The sequence below is a fragment of the Conger conger genome, chromosome 4 (genome assembly GCF_963514075.1).
Source record: "Conger conger chromosome 4, fConCon1.1, whole genome shotgun sequence".
NCBI classification, from domain to species: Eukaryota; Metazoa; Chordata; class Actinopteri; order Anguilliformes; family Congridae; genus Conger; species Conger conger.
The window spans coordinates 42,980,965-42,995,477 of record NC_083763.1 but is presented as its reverse complement, the minus strand read 5'-3'; positions in this window follow the sequence as shown (position 1 = coordinate 42,995,477).

Genomic DNA, 14,513 nt, shown 5'->3' with positions numbered 1-14,513 from the left:
TTTTTGGCCATAAAGTCTTCAAAATGCTTCTGTTTTGCTGTGTTGTTTTATGAAAGCCTAACAAACTTTACACCATTGGAAATGTAATGTCATTAGCTAAAATGCTTCTTCTAAGCTAGAAATTCAGTTCAAGGTTCAACTAAAGTTATACTGTATTTTATGCTCATGGATGGGGATCACGCCTTTACTGTGCAACAGGATTACCAATACTGGTCAGAGAAGTTCCTACGTGGGCTCTTCTTGTTCCAGGGAACCGATACAAAAACATAGGTAAAGAATGGTCATTCTATCAATTTTTCTCTGAGTTAGTACATTTTTAGAATTACATTATTATACATTTGGTTTACTGGACCCTTGACGAGAAAAAAACCCACACCTGCCCAGCCCTGGGCCAGTGAAACTTAAGGGGTTAAACTTAATATGGTTTATAGGATTTTACATGATCTCAATCCAAATTATTTTTATAAGGGATGGAGTGCCAGCATGTTAGCCTATAGCAGCCTAATATGAGTTGTGTCACTGCTGCTGTAGGTATGAACAATTGTTCATACCAACTAGCCTAACAGTAATACCAACTAGCCTAACAGTAAGCAAGCCCTGGCCAAGATAGGTGAAGTATGGTGGGCAAGTGTGTGTTTACTAAATGCGTCCGTCCAGAATTTTATATTACAATAACAATATTTTATTTTATTTAAAAATGGTTAATGTAACACAAGGAACTTAGACATATAAAGAAGACCATAGACCTAAATATTAAAAGCTTGCTATTTCATAGTCCTTGTACAAGATTTTCTTTTCAAATCAGCAGTTTTATATTTCATGTTGAAATACATGGAGTAACATTTTCTATCAGCTGAATGCTATGTAAATTTTGACCCACATTTCTTCACTTAACCCAACTATAATGTTAAGAGTTTATGACCGCTTTTATGTTTGCAGTCAAAGTGACCCAACATTTTAAATAAAGAAAACTAAAATGATTGCAAAACCAAAAAAATTGACACTGACATTTGGCACCACCAGTCTCGAAGCAACATTTAAATGTGGTCTCTCACTGCTCCCTAAAGACCGCTGATCTGATTCCTGTGATTACTTCTGAGAAGGACGTAATACACATAGCAGTCAAGACCTCTGCCGACAGAAGCAGCCTTTTTCTACTAAAATGCCATGTCCCATTTCCTGCCCCAAACGGCTTGAAGAGCTGGAAATGTGATTCAAATTTAAAACAAAGCGAATAGCGCTTGCAATGTAAATATACACAGAGAAAATGCAAGCATATCTAGAATAACTGGTATTATGTGCCTGTATCTTGTGGAATGAAAATAGTCCCTTACTGAATACATTTTTTAATTCACACACAGGAATCCAATGAGCTAGTGCTGATTGCCGTTCCGTTTGAGAACTCAAACACTCCAAGCTACGTTACTGCAGATTGGTTGCATCCCGCCCCATTTATTTTTTTGCCTTTGGCAGATTTCCTACACCAAAAGAAAGGAAGGAAGGAAGAAAGAGAGGAGCAGAAATAAAGGGAAGCTCCAAGGACATGGAGTCATGATGAAGCTCCGTGGGCTGCCAGAGAGAGAGAGGTTACTGGCTGGTTGAAACAGAGTTAGCATGAATCTAGCTCGTTGGGAGGGGGCACCGAGAGGATCAATGTAGTACAGAACAAAGAGAAACTGTACTCTGCTGGGTTTCTGATCACGCAGACTCATTCCTCTACCTTTGTCAGACCGGCACTTGCCGCAAATCCCGATAGGTCAATGGTCAAGGCTAAAAAATAAAATAAAATAAAAAACAAATATGTCAATCACATTTCCTAGAACCTCAAACCTGTTGAGTACATGCTTCTTACTTTGCATAGGAAAATACCACGTGACATGAATTTGGAAGATCCAGTTAGTTGAAGTTTTAATTCTCTGAGTCTGTGATATAATAATTAAATCAAATACAATTTTTGTACACAGAAAATGATTTGGAAAATAAACTGAGGAAGCATTAGCTGTGGGGGGTGATCGATGTAACAATTCAATTTTACAGTTGTAGTGCAAAATATGCTAAGGTAGCTTTGAGATATAACCCAGTATGAGTGACATATTCAGGTTGAAGGGTAATGGGACTGGTGAACTGACCATTTGCGATGATCTTCGGGGATTAAAAACACATACTTGACCGAGGCTCTCGGTATTGAATGGGGCAGCAGCCTTTTTGGTGGCTCACTGAATCAGGGCAACTTTTGTTTTCTTTCCTCTAGTAATTAAAGTCCAGGAATGTCTCCGTGAGGGAACTGTCACATCAATCATGGCCTTGTTTATTCGCCATCCTGATTAGGTTTCCACGGAGGCTCCTTTTTTCCCCGCAACAGGCACGGTTACAAATGCCAGCAAAAAATAAACAGCAACAGAATATCCCCAGCCGAGAAATAATGCGAGCTCGCAAAATGATGTCTGGCGAGTTCCAATTGAAAGTGCACAGGAGATACATTTCAGGGGCCCTGCCCTTTGGTTTAATGGAACGGATCCGCAACATTCACAGGTTTAATCAGATAGGGGAGCGCAACGTTTGCAGATTTTATCTACCTTGTATTTATCTTGATATCAAGATATCAAGACTGCTGCTCAATGACATGGTTTAGACCAGGGGTGTGGTGTCCTGGAGGGCTGCAGTGTCCACTGGTTTTTGGTGGGTTTCAGTAAGTGATGAATTTAACTCTTTCATTGGCCAAAGAGTCCACACACCTTGTTCTCAAGGCCTGAATTGGCTGCTGTTGGAAAGTTAACCACATACCTGCAGACACTGCGGCCCTCCAAGACTGGGGTTTGACACCCCTGGTTTAGAATGAAAAGCAGCAGTGTTTGTTGGATGGTAAAAGTGCCCATCATGCACAGGGAAAAATTCTCTCTGGACTGTGCCTGCCCTGCAGTGGATGTAGGCTTCGCAAGGCTGTAGAAAGAAAACAAGTATTCCAGCGCTTGCGATCCCAGGAGTGCCACCATCTCATTATAGTAGAGGGGCTCCACCCCTACAGACAACATCAGGGCTCCATCCAGAAACCTCTGTGCCTGGGAGTAATGTCCCTGGCTCCAGGCCCAGAGACAGAGCGACACGGCAGGCATGCAGGTCAGACCCCGCGAGTTAGGAGGAAAACGTGAGCTCTAAACCTCATGTGACGGAACCGCCAAGAGGTAGTCCCAGAACACCAAGCCACCAAGTTTCTATCAAACTCCCTTTCTTTTCTCCATGCCATTCCCTGGTAGAGAGTTAGACAAGAGAAATAACCTTTCGGAATATGGTTGCCAGTAAACAGCAAAATCCAAGAATGGACTCTTCACACGTACCTCCGTCTCAGTGCATGTAATAAAATGCTAAATTATACGCCGGAGTCATTTGAATTCTAGAAACAAGCAAACAATTTATCATTGTTTTGTGGGTTCTTGCTTTTTTTTCTTCTTTTTGTCCCATAGTACATTCTGTAACTAAAAGCAGTGCAGTTATTTCTTTGGGTTTCCAGGGACTTGACTCCAGGGTGCCTGGTTTCATTGAGTTGACAAAGAATAACAGACTCATTTCCTCCAATCAGAATGGAAGCTTGGGGGTAGAAACACGCAATCCCATTCTCTCTCCCAAGGGGAGCTCCAGCAGGCCTCTGACTGGGGTGAAATGGATGTGTCTCTACAGAATAATTTGGCCCAGAATTTACAGTAGCTCAACTGCCAACCCCTTGACAGATAATGGTAGAAATGGTAAATGGAAGGAAGGGGGTGGTATTTGTGAGGGAACCGATGACATACATATTCTTGTCTAAACTGAGGCAAAAACAGGTAGGAAAATAAGGCTCTTGTAGCTAGCGTCTGTCTAAAAAGACCAATTTGATATATCCGGTTGTTTATGTTATACCATATCTCAAGCATGACTGAAAAGCTGCAAATGACCCCCTCCCCGCCTCCAACAGAACCAGGGAGCAGAGATTTTCTGCCATTTGCAGACTGAACTTTCAAAACCCCCCCTGGATTTGGCAGTGTTAGCAGAGGAGTCAGAATTAAAGCTTTAATCAAACCAGAGATAAATTAAGAGGCAGCAGTTGACTCAGCGTTTCGTTGCCCTGCCGATCCATTGACCCTGAGGCTGGCGCGGAGAAATTGAGAAATGTTCGTTTTAATGTCTATTCAATATATACAGCATCTAACTCGAGGTGGGCTGGGCAATCAACTACCAATCCATTAGACAGAGATGTTTTTCAAGATTGACGTGTCGCTTTGCCAGTGCCTGGGCTAGCCTGCATTCAAGGTTAACCTTTTAGAGGCAGCTGATTGTTACGAGAAGGTTAAACAACACATTAACATGCATTAAAATATTAAATTATGGCTCCATTTGCAATATGAAAGAAAACAAAGACGTAAAAAAGGCTTTTAGAATTATGAAGGCAATTGATGAAGTGGACGAGGAAACACGTTTGCGGTGGGGAAGAAGGAGAGAAGTGGCTAACACACATTTCAGACTGGTGAACAGGGATCAGCACAGACACAAGCAGTGCTTCTTTTAATGTCAAGGTTAATGAACCAGCAGACTAGGTCAGATATTGATGGTAGTCACATTAAGGTTCCTGTTTTCCCACACAGATCCATGGTAATAATAAAAGCTATTGACAACACAAAAGTAAAATGTAAATCTGTGCTAAATATAAAGCGTTCAGTACTAACACGTTAGTACTGATGCACATTATTAATGCACATTATTAAAAGATCTTTATGGCCTTCTAGCAACAATGTAGTATCTCTCTGAGATGATAGAGAGGAAAGCCACTATACAATGGCAGCATTATGGCATTGCTGCTTATTAATTTAAATAACACAGAAAGCAGTGAGAAGAATAGTCTAATCATAAGAATAGTCATGAGAAGATCTATCATGGTGTGCCTACTTACCATGTGGCAAGGTAAGTAGGCACACCAAGCATCTAGATGGGTGCACACACACACACACACACACACACACAGCTATACACATACATGCATCACCTATATATGCTCAAACACACACATTCAATTGCACACATGAAAGAGAATGAAACTATTAACCTTCTGGATAACAGAATATGATTTTTCTTCTTGTTATGATAGTCTCGATCTTTTACCACAAAATGTTCATTTTGTTTCCAACAATTAGCAATCCTGACAAGCGGAATTGTGCCCATTCCCAGGTCTGGGGTTCTCGGATCGCTCCTGCAGCCATTGTCACAGGCTGGGCCTGATTGAAAACAACTGCATTCTTCCCAATCCTCTCTGTATAATACCCCTTCCACCTTCCACAAGATACCCCATTAACCCATTTGAGCGACACCGGATTGTAGGGAAGGCAGCTCGCCTTCCATCCCCATCTCATCCATTTAGGTAATTGAAGGATTGGAAAAGCCATCCCACTTTAAATCTTGCGGAGAGCACTCCCATCTCCCAGGCTATCCTCCGCCATCAGTACTTTTACTGTCCCTCGCTGACTGACAGCTTTCCATTTTAAACGATCCCGCGTCGCAGGCTTCAATTAACGTTATTGCGACATGACTGGAGAGCTCCGATATTGAGGGGGAGGGGGGAAGAAACGAAGGGGGGGGGGAGGTGGTATGTCCCCTCGTTCGGACGGACATGTCAGGTAGGCCTTTGCGCAAAGGCTCCTTTTCCCCCAGAGAGGCCCAGAGAGAGCGGAGCTGGGAAGCCTGGCCGGCAGTGTAATGCCCAGCGAGGCGAAGGCGATGCTGACTGGGGGAGAGAGGAGAGCCTGTCACATGGCATTTCACTCAAGAGACTTCAGATAGCAGGTAAGGGGAGTTAAATGTCAAAGGACGCGGCGTGAAAATAACAGCCAGCCCCGCCCGACGCGTCTCGCCCCTCGCTCACTCTCGGGCGTCCCTGGTACAAAGCAGGCCCTGCCTTTTGCGCGAAACAGAGCGAAAAGGGTACATGGGTACCAAACTCCACTCCGCCGGTGAACCGAACGGGATAATGGGAAGCATATCGGGTCAGATTTAATTCTCCCCATTTTGTGATTCCTGTCGAAGTAATAGGACTGTGTGGATCGAATGTGACTCCTCGGGACACTTTGTGGTCGATTTAGCCTGACGGGGTTTGTTCTGTTTTTCACGGTCCGGACTGAAGAAGATCAGAATCATGCCTTAATCACACCTGAATCTGAAAATGGCTGAAAATGGCACGGTGAAGGGTCAGAGAATGAAGTGTCTCGACCACATCTGCAGGGACGTTGCTACACTGAATCACACTTCCCCCTCCAGTTACACTTGTCAAGGCAGAAGGTTGGAATAGACACTAGCTTTCAACATACTGCTTTAATGTTCAAATATTACTCCCCGTTGATTTATAGTTTTTCTCGATTGTTCAGATGCATTGAATAAATAGAGCGTTTATTTACTATCCCGTATCTTTCCTGTCATTTGCATTAGGCCATAGATCTTCCTCTACGTCAAACTTAATATTCACCCTGGCAAGAAACCCTGGATAAGAAATCTTTGCGAGGAATCCAACCTTGGCGAGCTTCAGCGGTGATGTCGTCACAGGCTAATTTCATAGCCCGAATGTGAGGATTATGGTCACAAAGTTTATACCACCATGCTTTAAAAAAATCCTCTGTACAGGGGAATGAAGGGTATCACCAGTGATCCTTGGTTGAGCCTGGAACCACTCCTGAACCCCTGAACATTGGTTAAACCTCACATTGTCCCATATGACGCTGAATTCAGACAACTGTTGCCCCTCCATCACATCTCCCACCGTCAACTGCAAGCCCATCAAGGAGCCCGATGAGTCATTCTGCATTATACTGCATAACCCAAAATGGCCTAAAGCCTCACCCATTGTAATGTTCCCACCATGCACCATATCTCTACAGTTGTAGCTGTCAGACCAACTACATTTTAACCATGTCTTCTGCTTCATTCACTGGATGGCATGGGCCTCAAACTTCATACTTCATTCTTCCTCTTGAAGACAGGTATAATTGATATCTCATGACTGTGTACATGGTCAACAATCACAGAACTTATCTTGATCTGTCTCATATCTTGTTCTCTTTGAACAGGATCGACCAACTCACGTTCCACCTCACGTTCACACATCCCCACTCCCACCTCACACAGCTGCTTCTCCTTATCCCTCTGCTTCCATTTTCAGTGACATATTTTTATGTGTGACTTCAGACTGATTACCCAATCAAAAGTTTTGAATTGGGCCAACGCATCTGCAACAGATTTTGTTCAATTTGGAAAAATCTTGAGACTGTTGTGTGAGATAAAGGGCCAGATGTAATAATCCATTTGCAATGATTTTTTTATGATGCATTTTGGCCAGGAAACATGCGTCGTATGTAACAAACTGTCGCAAGGGGCTGAAGTCCCACAATGCATGTGATCTAGGGGACTCATCGCAAGCTGCGTTTCCTGAATGCATATGTATTTGAGGGTGGCAACCAAATTGGGATCAAACAGATTATTAATATTACAAATGAATTAATCATTGCAGCCTAGCAATAATTAAGGCGGGGTGTTTATCAGAGTAAATATTTCGAAAACAATGTATTAAATTAACCAATATCTCATAGCGGCTGTAAGAAGTGTTTGAAGTTTAAAAAAATCGTTGTGGCTAGTAAAAAATATGAGTAGGCTCAGTGCATTGACATGCTGCTTTTAATCACTTTCGTCCATCGGAGAAAGACATGCTTTTTGCCTTTAACAGAACATTGTGCGTTTGTTTGTATCAGTTATCCTCCAAAATAATCATGGAAAATAAACAGGGAAAGACTTCTGTGTAAAACAACCAGCCGTACAAATAATCGCTCTTCTGGGAAAAATAAAATATGTCATGGAACCTCCGACACAAATGTTCCCATTCTATCTCGGCAATAGTCTAACAATTCGCATTTAACTCAAATGACAATAGCCACCACAGATGGATTATGTATACATTTCGTCCTGCACTGGTTACGCTTTTATGTTGCACATGCAGTGAAGATATTCATAGCATTAAACACGTGTTTTAACTACGCTGTTTAAGAGCCGCCTCTTTCGCAAAATGGAGTTTATAGGCTCCAGTCAGGAGAAATTTTATAGCTATACTAGCAAGAGCATCAGGAACATTTTTGATATTGACTGTGCATTGAACTCTAACAGGTCTTGACAGTTTAAAGGGTGTCAAAAATGGTGATGGGTGGATTTTATCACAGCTAATGTCATTGGGATATTAGCTAGCTAGTATCAAGCAGTTCTGTAGTTTTTGGATCTAGCAATACTTGTTACTTAACTAGGTCCAGTGATTGAGTCAGGATATTTGTAAATGAATAGCATAAGTTAGCTTACGCATTGTATTCATAGTTCTCTTTTTGATGGGTTGTGTAGGCCTTGGAAAGCTATAGGCAAACTTAGCTAGTTTTGGTGATCATCTGTTTGCACCTGCTTACGTTGACATACTGTAAGTTCTCAATAGGCTAACACTGTCTACTGTAAATAATGGTCATCTGCCCACCAATCATCGATTCCAATCACCCCCCAACCTGTCCCGCATTTTGTTTTCTTAGCTATTCAAAGGACATTGTTGAAGACATTTGCATAAATTGAAAATGTGTTTTTAAGATTTAGGCTTTTTTTTGGTCTGTCAGGTCTTTGTTTTTTTTTTGTCTTTGTTGTCTGCTCACAACAATGCTGAAATCCAAATTAGTGTTTGAAATGTACTCATTATATTTTCGAAGGAAGCCCAATTGATATCCAAAAAATTCCCACCCTGTCATTGCGTTCTATAACGCCGCGGTAGCCTTCCCTAGCGGAAAACTCATCTGCTGCCTATGGGCATCCCAACAATCAGAAAGATGTTTTTCTGTGGTCAACATGCTCGAACATGATCTACATGAGGAATTTTTTGTTTTGTATTGGCATTTTCATTGAGGTTCCGTGGGATTGCTTATTGGGTTGAAGATGATCTGTGGCTCAGATTTGGGGGTTTGGATGGTATGGATAACGTGGAGAGGAAAATGTCACGGACAGCCCGCGGTATGTTTTGTCTTATAGTTTGTTTGCCTCGTGTCACAGCTGTGGAATGGCCCCCGCAAGCCTGCAGCATCCATAAATGCAGCTGCACTACCATACTTTTTTTTATTAAAAATGAAAAATATCACCGATGCAAGAATGCAGAGCCCAATAGCTGTTGCTGGCATTTTTCTGGGGTAATTTGCATTAATAAAGAGGCTGTTCCTTGTCGGAATGTGTTTTATCCGGTTTAAAATCCCAGGGCGATCCCTCTCTGAAGAGCGCTGGGAGAATCCGACTGTCAGAGACGACAAGACAAATGAATCCCGGTGTCAGCGGTGTGTGGTTCAACGATGACAGATTGAGAAGAACTGTCCCTCTGTCGACAGGCATGCTTCATTTTCAAATTAATAAATCTGAATAAAATATTTCCCCCTTCATTATCAGTAGCGTCTGTCTGACAGCTCCGCTGACAGGGGGGAGTGGGGACGCCGCTGAGAACAGCTTGCTCCAAATCCACCTGGGCCTCAGCTGCTATGCCTGCTTGTAATGTCGTGTGAGAGCATGCATGTTTATCTTTCCCTTTTCTCTTGCTCTCCTCCGCCACCGACTCCACCTGCAAGCTCTCTCTCTTTCTTTCTCTCTCTCTCCCTCTCTCTCTCTCTCCTTCTCTGCCAAGAGGACAAACAATGCAGACCAATGTCAACACAGTGGCATTGTAATGCCTTGTGTCTGTGCAGAGTGAAAAATATAAGGAGGCCTCCTAGGAGTTGGAGATGCTCCATAACTCCTACTACCTCCTGCTGTTCCCATTACCACAGGGCTCAGAAAATAGCACAAATGTTCCGGTCAATTAATCATTTTAAAACTGATTAGCCAATTAAGCAGAAAATACTTAGCCGTCCTCTTTGAAGTCCGGGCGAATGTGAAGCCTCAACTTGCTTACATTTGAACCCCCCCCCCCTTCCCCACCCCCACCCGTCCGTGGAACCTACACATTCAGACATAGTCCACATAAATGTACAGAATGCTTGTTTTAACGCCACACTCGGAAACGCCCAACATGCCTTGTAAAATCAGAGACAATTAGCACAGGTCTCGTAAATGCCTCACACAGCACCAAGCTTTTTGGAGTGTCATTATGAAACAGCAAGCGCAGCATTCTGATAGAGAGGGCTTGACTGTTGCAAGAGGACTGTTAACGGTGTGTGTGTGTCTGTGTGTGTGTGTGTGTGGGTGTGCAAGTGTAAGTATCGATGTGTTCATTTTATTTTCCCTTTATTAAATCGGCTGGAATGAGAACTCATGCAGTGATGGGGATTCTGGGTTATCAAAGCAGGTTGATAATGTGAGTCTGTGTGTCACTGTTATGTTCAGATTCAGTATTTGGGAAGTTGAGGGTAGTTTAATTTGATGGTTTACCCAGAGGGAACTGTGCTTGGACACAATTATTGTTAGTTATTTCAGTGTTTACTATTATAAATAAAGTGAATCAACAATGCCACACATACAGTATACAGTGAGCTCCAGAATTATTGCCAGAATGATAATAAATTTGAAAAAGGCTGCATATAAAAAACAACACAGATAATAATCTACAGTATATGTTATGTTCAAACATATGGGAAAACTATATATTTTTGTTTCAATACGTGTCCACTCATGTTTTTTTATTATTAAGGGTACAATCGGTAATTTCGGACTTCTAACTGTCAAGAGAGGAATTGCAGCAACAAATATGCTCAAACCAAAACACTGTTTATCCCACCCCTTCTCTGATGTTGAAACGCCATTGGCTGTGCCAATTAATACCAATTTTCAACCAATGAGCTTGAATTATTGAACAGCTATACAATGTTTTGGTACAAGTGCCGGCATCAACACAGGCAGAGGGTGAATCAACATGTCAGTGAGCCTTTTTCGATGATAGGAAGGGAAAAGCTTACCTATTGTACCTTTAAATTATCTTTTTTTGGGAACTATAGTATATTGTCATTACAGTAAAAAATGAGGTAACAAGCATGCAAAATCCCATTGTAATACATCAGCATGGGAAAAGCACTGAGAACTGTTGAAGTCAAAGAATTCAGAAGAGACAGATGGTAATTGACTATCAGAAGTCTGGTAATGGTTACAAAAAAACCCATAAACAGTTAAACGAACTTAGGCCCAACATATGGAATGGTTGCAAACGTGGCAGGAAGAGGCACATTGTCCCCACGGACGGTGTGGGAAAATGGTGAGGGATGCCAAAGTTTTGGTTGCATTTGGGGACACCTAGACTCAAAACTATAAAATAGCACCTCCATACCAGCACACTCTTTGGAAGGGTGGCACGAAGACAGCCCTTCCTGAGCACAATAAACAAAACCAAGCATCTGGAGTTTGCCAAGAGTCATTGAAATGATGACTGGAAGAGAGTGCTGTTGTCAAATGAGACCTAAATTAGTTCTGGCCATGAACACCATTGACATGGCAAAAAATGCATACAAGAGGAAGCACCTCATACTTACTGTCAGATATGGAGGTGGATGTTTTGGAGATATTTTGCTGCCAGTGGTCCAGGGGCACTATTTATGATCAATGGCATAATTCATTCAACAGAGCATCAGGATATTCTGGCAGAAAATCTGGTTGGCTCTGCTCGGAACCTGAGACTTGGTTGTTGGTCATTGTCATGCAAATCCACAAAGAAATGGTTAAGTGAAAAAAACATCAATTTAGAAATAGTCCAAGTATCATTACATAACTACAAAGTGAAGCATTAACAATGATAAGGTTGTATTCAAACTAGCAATCCTATAGGAACTCATCCCTTATACTTAATTTCAGATACTTCCCTCTGCAGGTACCCAAGAGTTGTGACTAATAGTTATACTCATACCCATGGCTATTACCCAGGGCTATTAATAGAAAGGATGTGCTGATAGACGATGTCATTGTCATTGTTCTTGATTGGCATGCAGTGTGTTAGAGTGGCTTTATACAACAAAACTTAACTTGTTTCATGTCTAACTTGAACTGTTATATTTTTCTGAATTCCTTGTACATCTGTAGCATTAAGACCCATGTCATGCTCTCTTATTAACCATCTTAGGTATATACACAGGGTCATTGAGCAGCCATGTTAACCATTTTAAGTATATCCGCAGGGTCATTGAACAGTCATGTTAACAAGCTTAGCTATCCACAGGGTCATTGCACATCCATTAGTCTCTTCAGGCTTTTAACACCTTATTGTTTTATCATGTTGTACCAAGTAAAGGCAAAAACATATAACAGAAGGCAGTTTTCCAAAAACATTGCCCCAAAAACCCCATACTGGGGCACTCAAGCTGGCACTTTATGTAGCTGTAACGGTCTACAGTAACAGTACAGTACAGTAACTACAGTAACAATCAGATTAATCTCAGATGTGCTCAGTTATCAGTAATGATATTTCCATGACAGACAGAGCCAACAAAGTTGCAGATTCTAAAGAGTGAGGTTGGAGATAGTCGGATAGTCACTAGCTAGGATACACTGTGTTATTTCATGAAATATATTCCAGTTTTTATTTGAAATATTTTATTTTATATTTACATTTTGTATTAATTTCTTTAAAAACTATTTAAATTATTTCAAATTTAAGTATTTGTTTTATTTACCAAAGATCTCAAACCAGGGAAAAGTAATTCCTTTTATTTATTTACCAATAACTGAAATTAACAGAATTTTAAATAAAAATGTCTGACTAGCATCTGTATTTGATCCAGGTTTTATAAAATTAATATTTTTAAAATAATATATTCAGGTTTTCAAGTGAATATTCTTTAGAAATAATTCATTTGAAATGTCACTAACACTGGTTGCCCTTATATTATATATATATATATATATATAATATAACATCAGAACAAACAGAAAAAATCCCTTTCACGCAAAATAATATAATACCACGCAGTAATGTTCTCTGAGAAATGGACCGCCTGACAAAACGTGGCGTTCAACCAGGACACATGCGGCGCGGTAAGAGGATGATAATATATGTGAACATCTGGTATTGAGCATGGCGCCAGGATGGAAGACAAAGCCACGCGTTTGTGAATGGATCGATACGGATCCCCTATGGCGCACATTCACCTGGCGGGGAATGTGGAAGACAACTGGGAAGAGATAAGGTGAACCAAGGAAAGAAAAAACATTCCCGAGACTAGACTACTCACTGTATTCAAAACCAACCTCCTGTCCTGCAATGAAAATAGGACTATATAACAATCCCAGCAGACTCAACTGTGCCCAATCAGTGTGCTTTATGAGGGATTATTTCTGGCATTAAGATGTAAGCAAAATCACGTAAGTGCGTTTTGTAAATGAAAAGTAAAAAATTGTTGAGAATAATAAAGAAATTTTGGGAAAACGAAAGGAATGGAGGGAGAGACAATCAGACGAAATCGAAACGAAAGAATATATGTCACGGCTCCAGGGCAGGACTGTATAGACGGGGCAGGCGAAAGGCTGCTGTCCAGTTAGGATAATTCTGCATGCTCACAGGCGAATCAAATGAATATTCAACAGCAAAAATAATACGGCCTTCGAGCAGAGCGCTCCCCGTGCCCACGTGCTGCTCGGAGCACTGCTTCCAGTCCTAATGCAAACTGATTTAAATTAAATAATGTATTGTAGAATACTGGAAAAAGGATATACAACATATTTTCTTCTTCAGTAATATGACACTTACAGTCAGTCGCCGGGAAGACACATTCTATCTTTGGTGCAATGGAGGAAGAGGAAATATTGTGATCAAATCATTGAATAAGCTATGATGAGACCACAAAAAATGCCTTTTACTGTCAAGCAAGCCTTACCTTAAGTGCTGCTTTCTAAAAACACACACAGCATGTCAGATTATCAGGCTGATGATGCCGTGAATATTTTCATACGGTACGTAGCAGGGTTAATGTAATGTGACAAAGCGTAATCTGAAATGTTAAATATTTACACGGCACGACAATGTTTACAGGAAAATAAAATATTATTCAATGGTAAAGCAAACAGAGAGTCAGTTCTACAGACTACAGTTCATTTGTCAAGTAAGCTCACGCCCTTTTACAGTATTGCAATCCTTAGTCAGCTCGATGACAAAAATTAAAGATTAAAGAATACAAGGGATCTAAAATTCATGCCAAAATACAAATGTTAAGCATTTTCCAATATTTTCATTCTTACTAATTTCATTCCAAGCCCTCCATGATTGAATTAGGAAGGGATTTTGAGATTTGAGTGATTAATTTACAGTATATGCCAAACAATCTCCATAACTGCCATCACATAACTTTAGGTGATACTCCCTTTACATGAGTGTAAAATATTCAAAGACAAAATATGTTTTTAGGTGGGGGGATTGACAACATGCTTCACTAAAAAAAATAATTAACAATAAATCTTTCCTTGTACTTGAAGAAGACTCTGTCCCTGATGGAAAGTCAGTGCTTTGTCAACAAATACCAATTAAT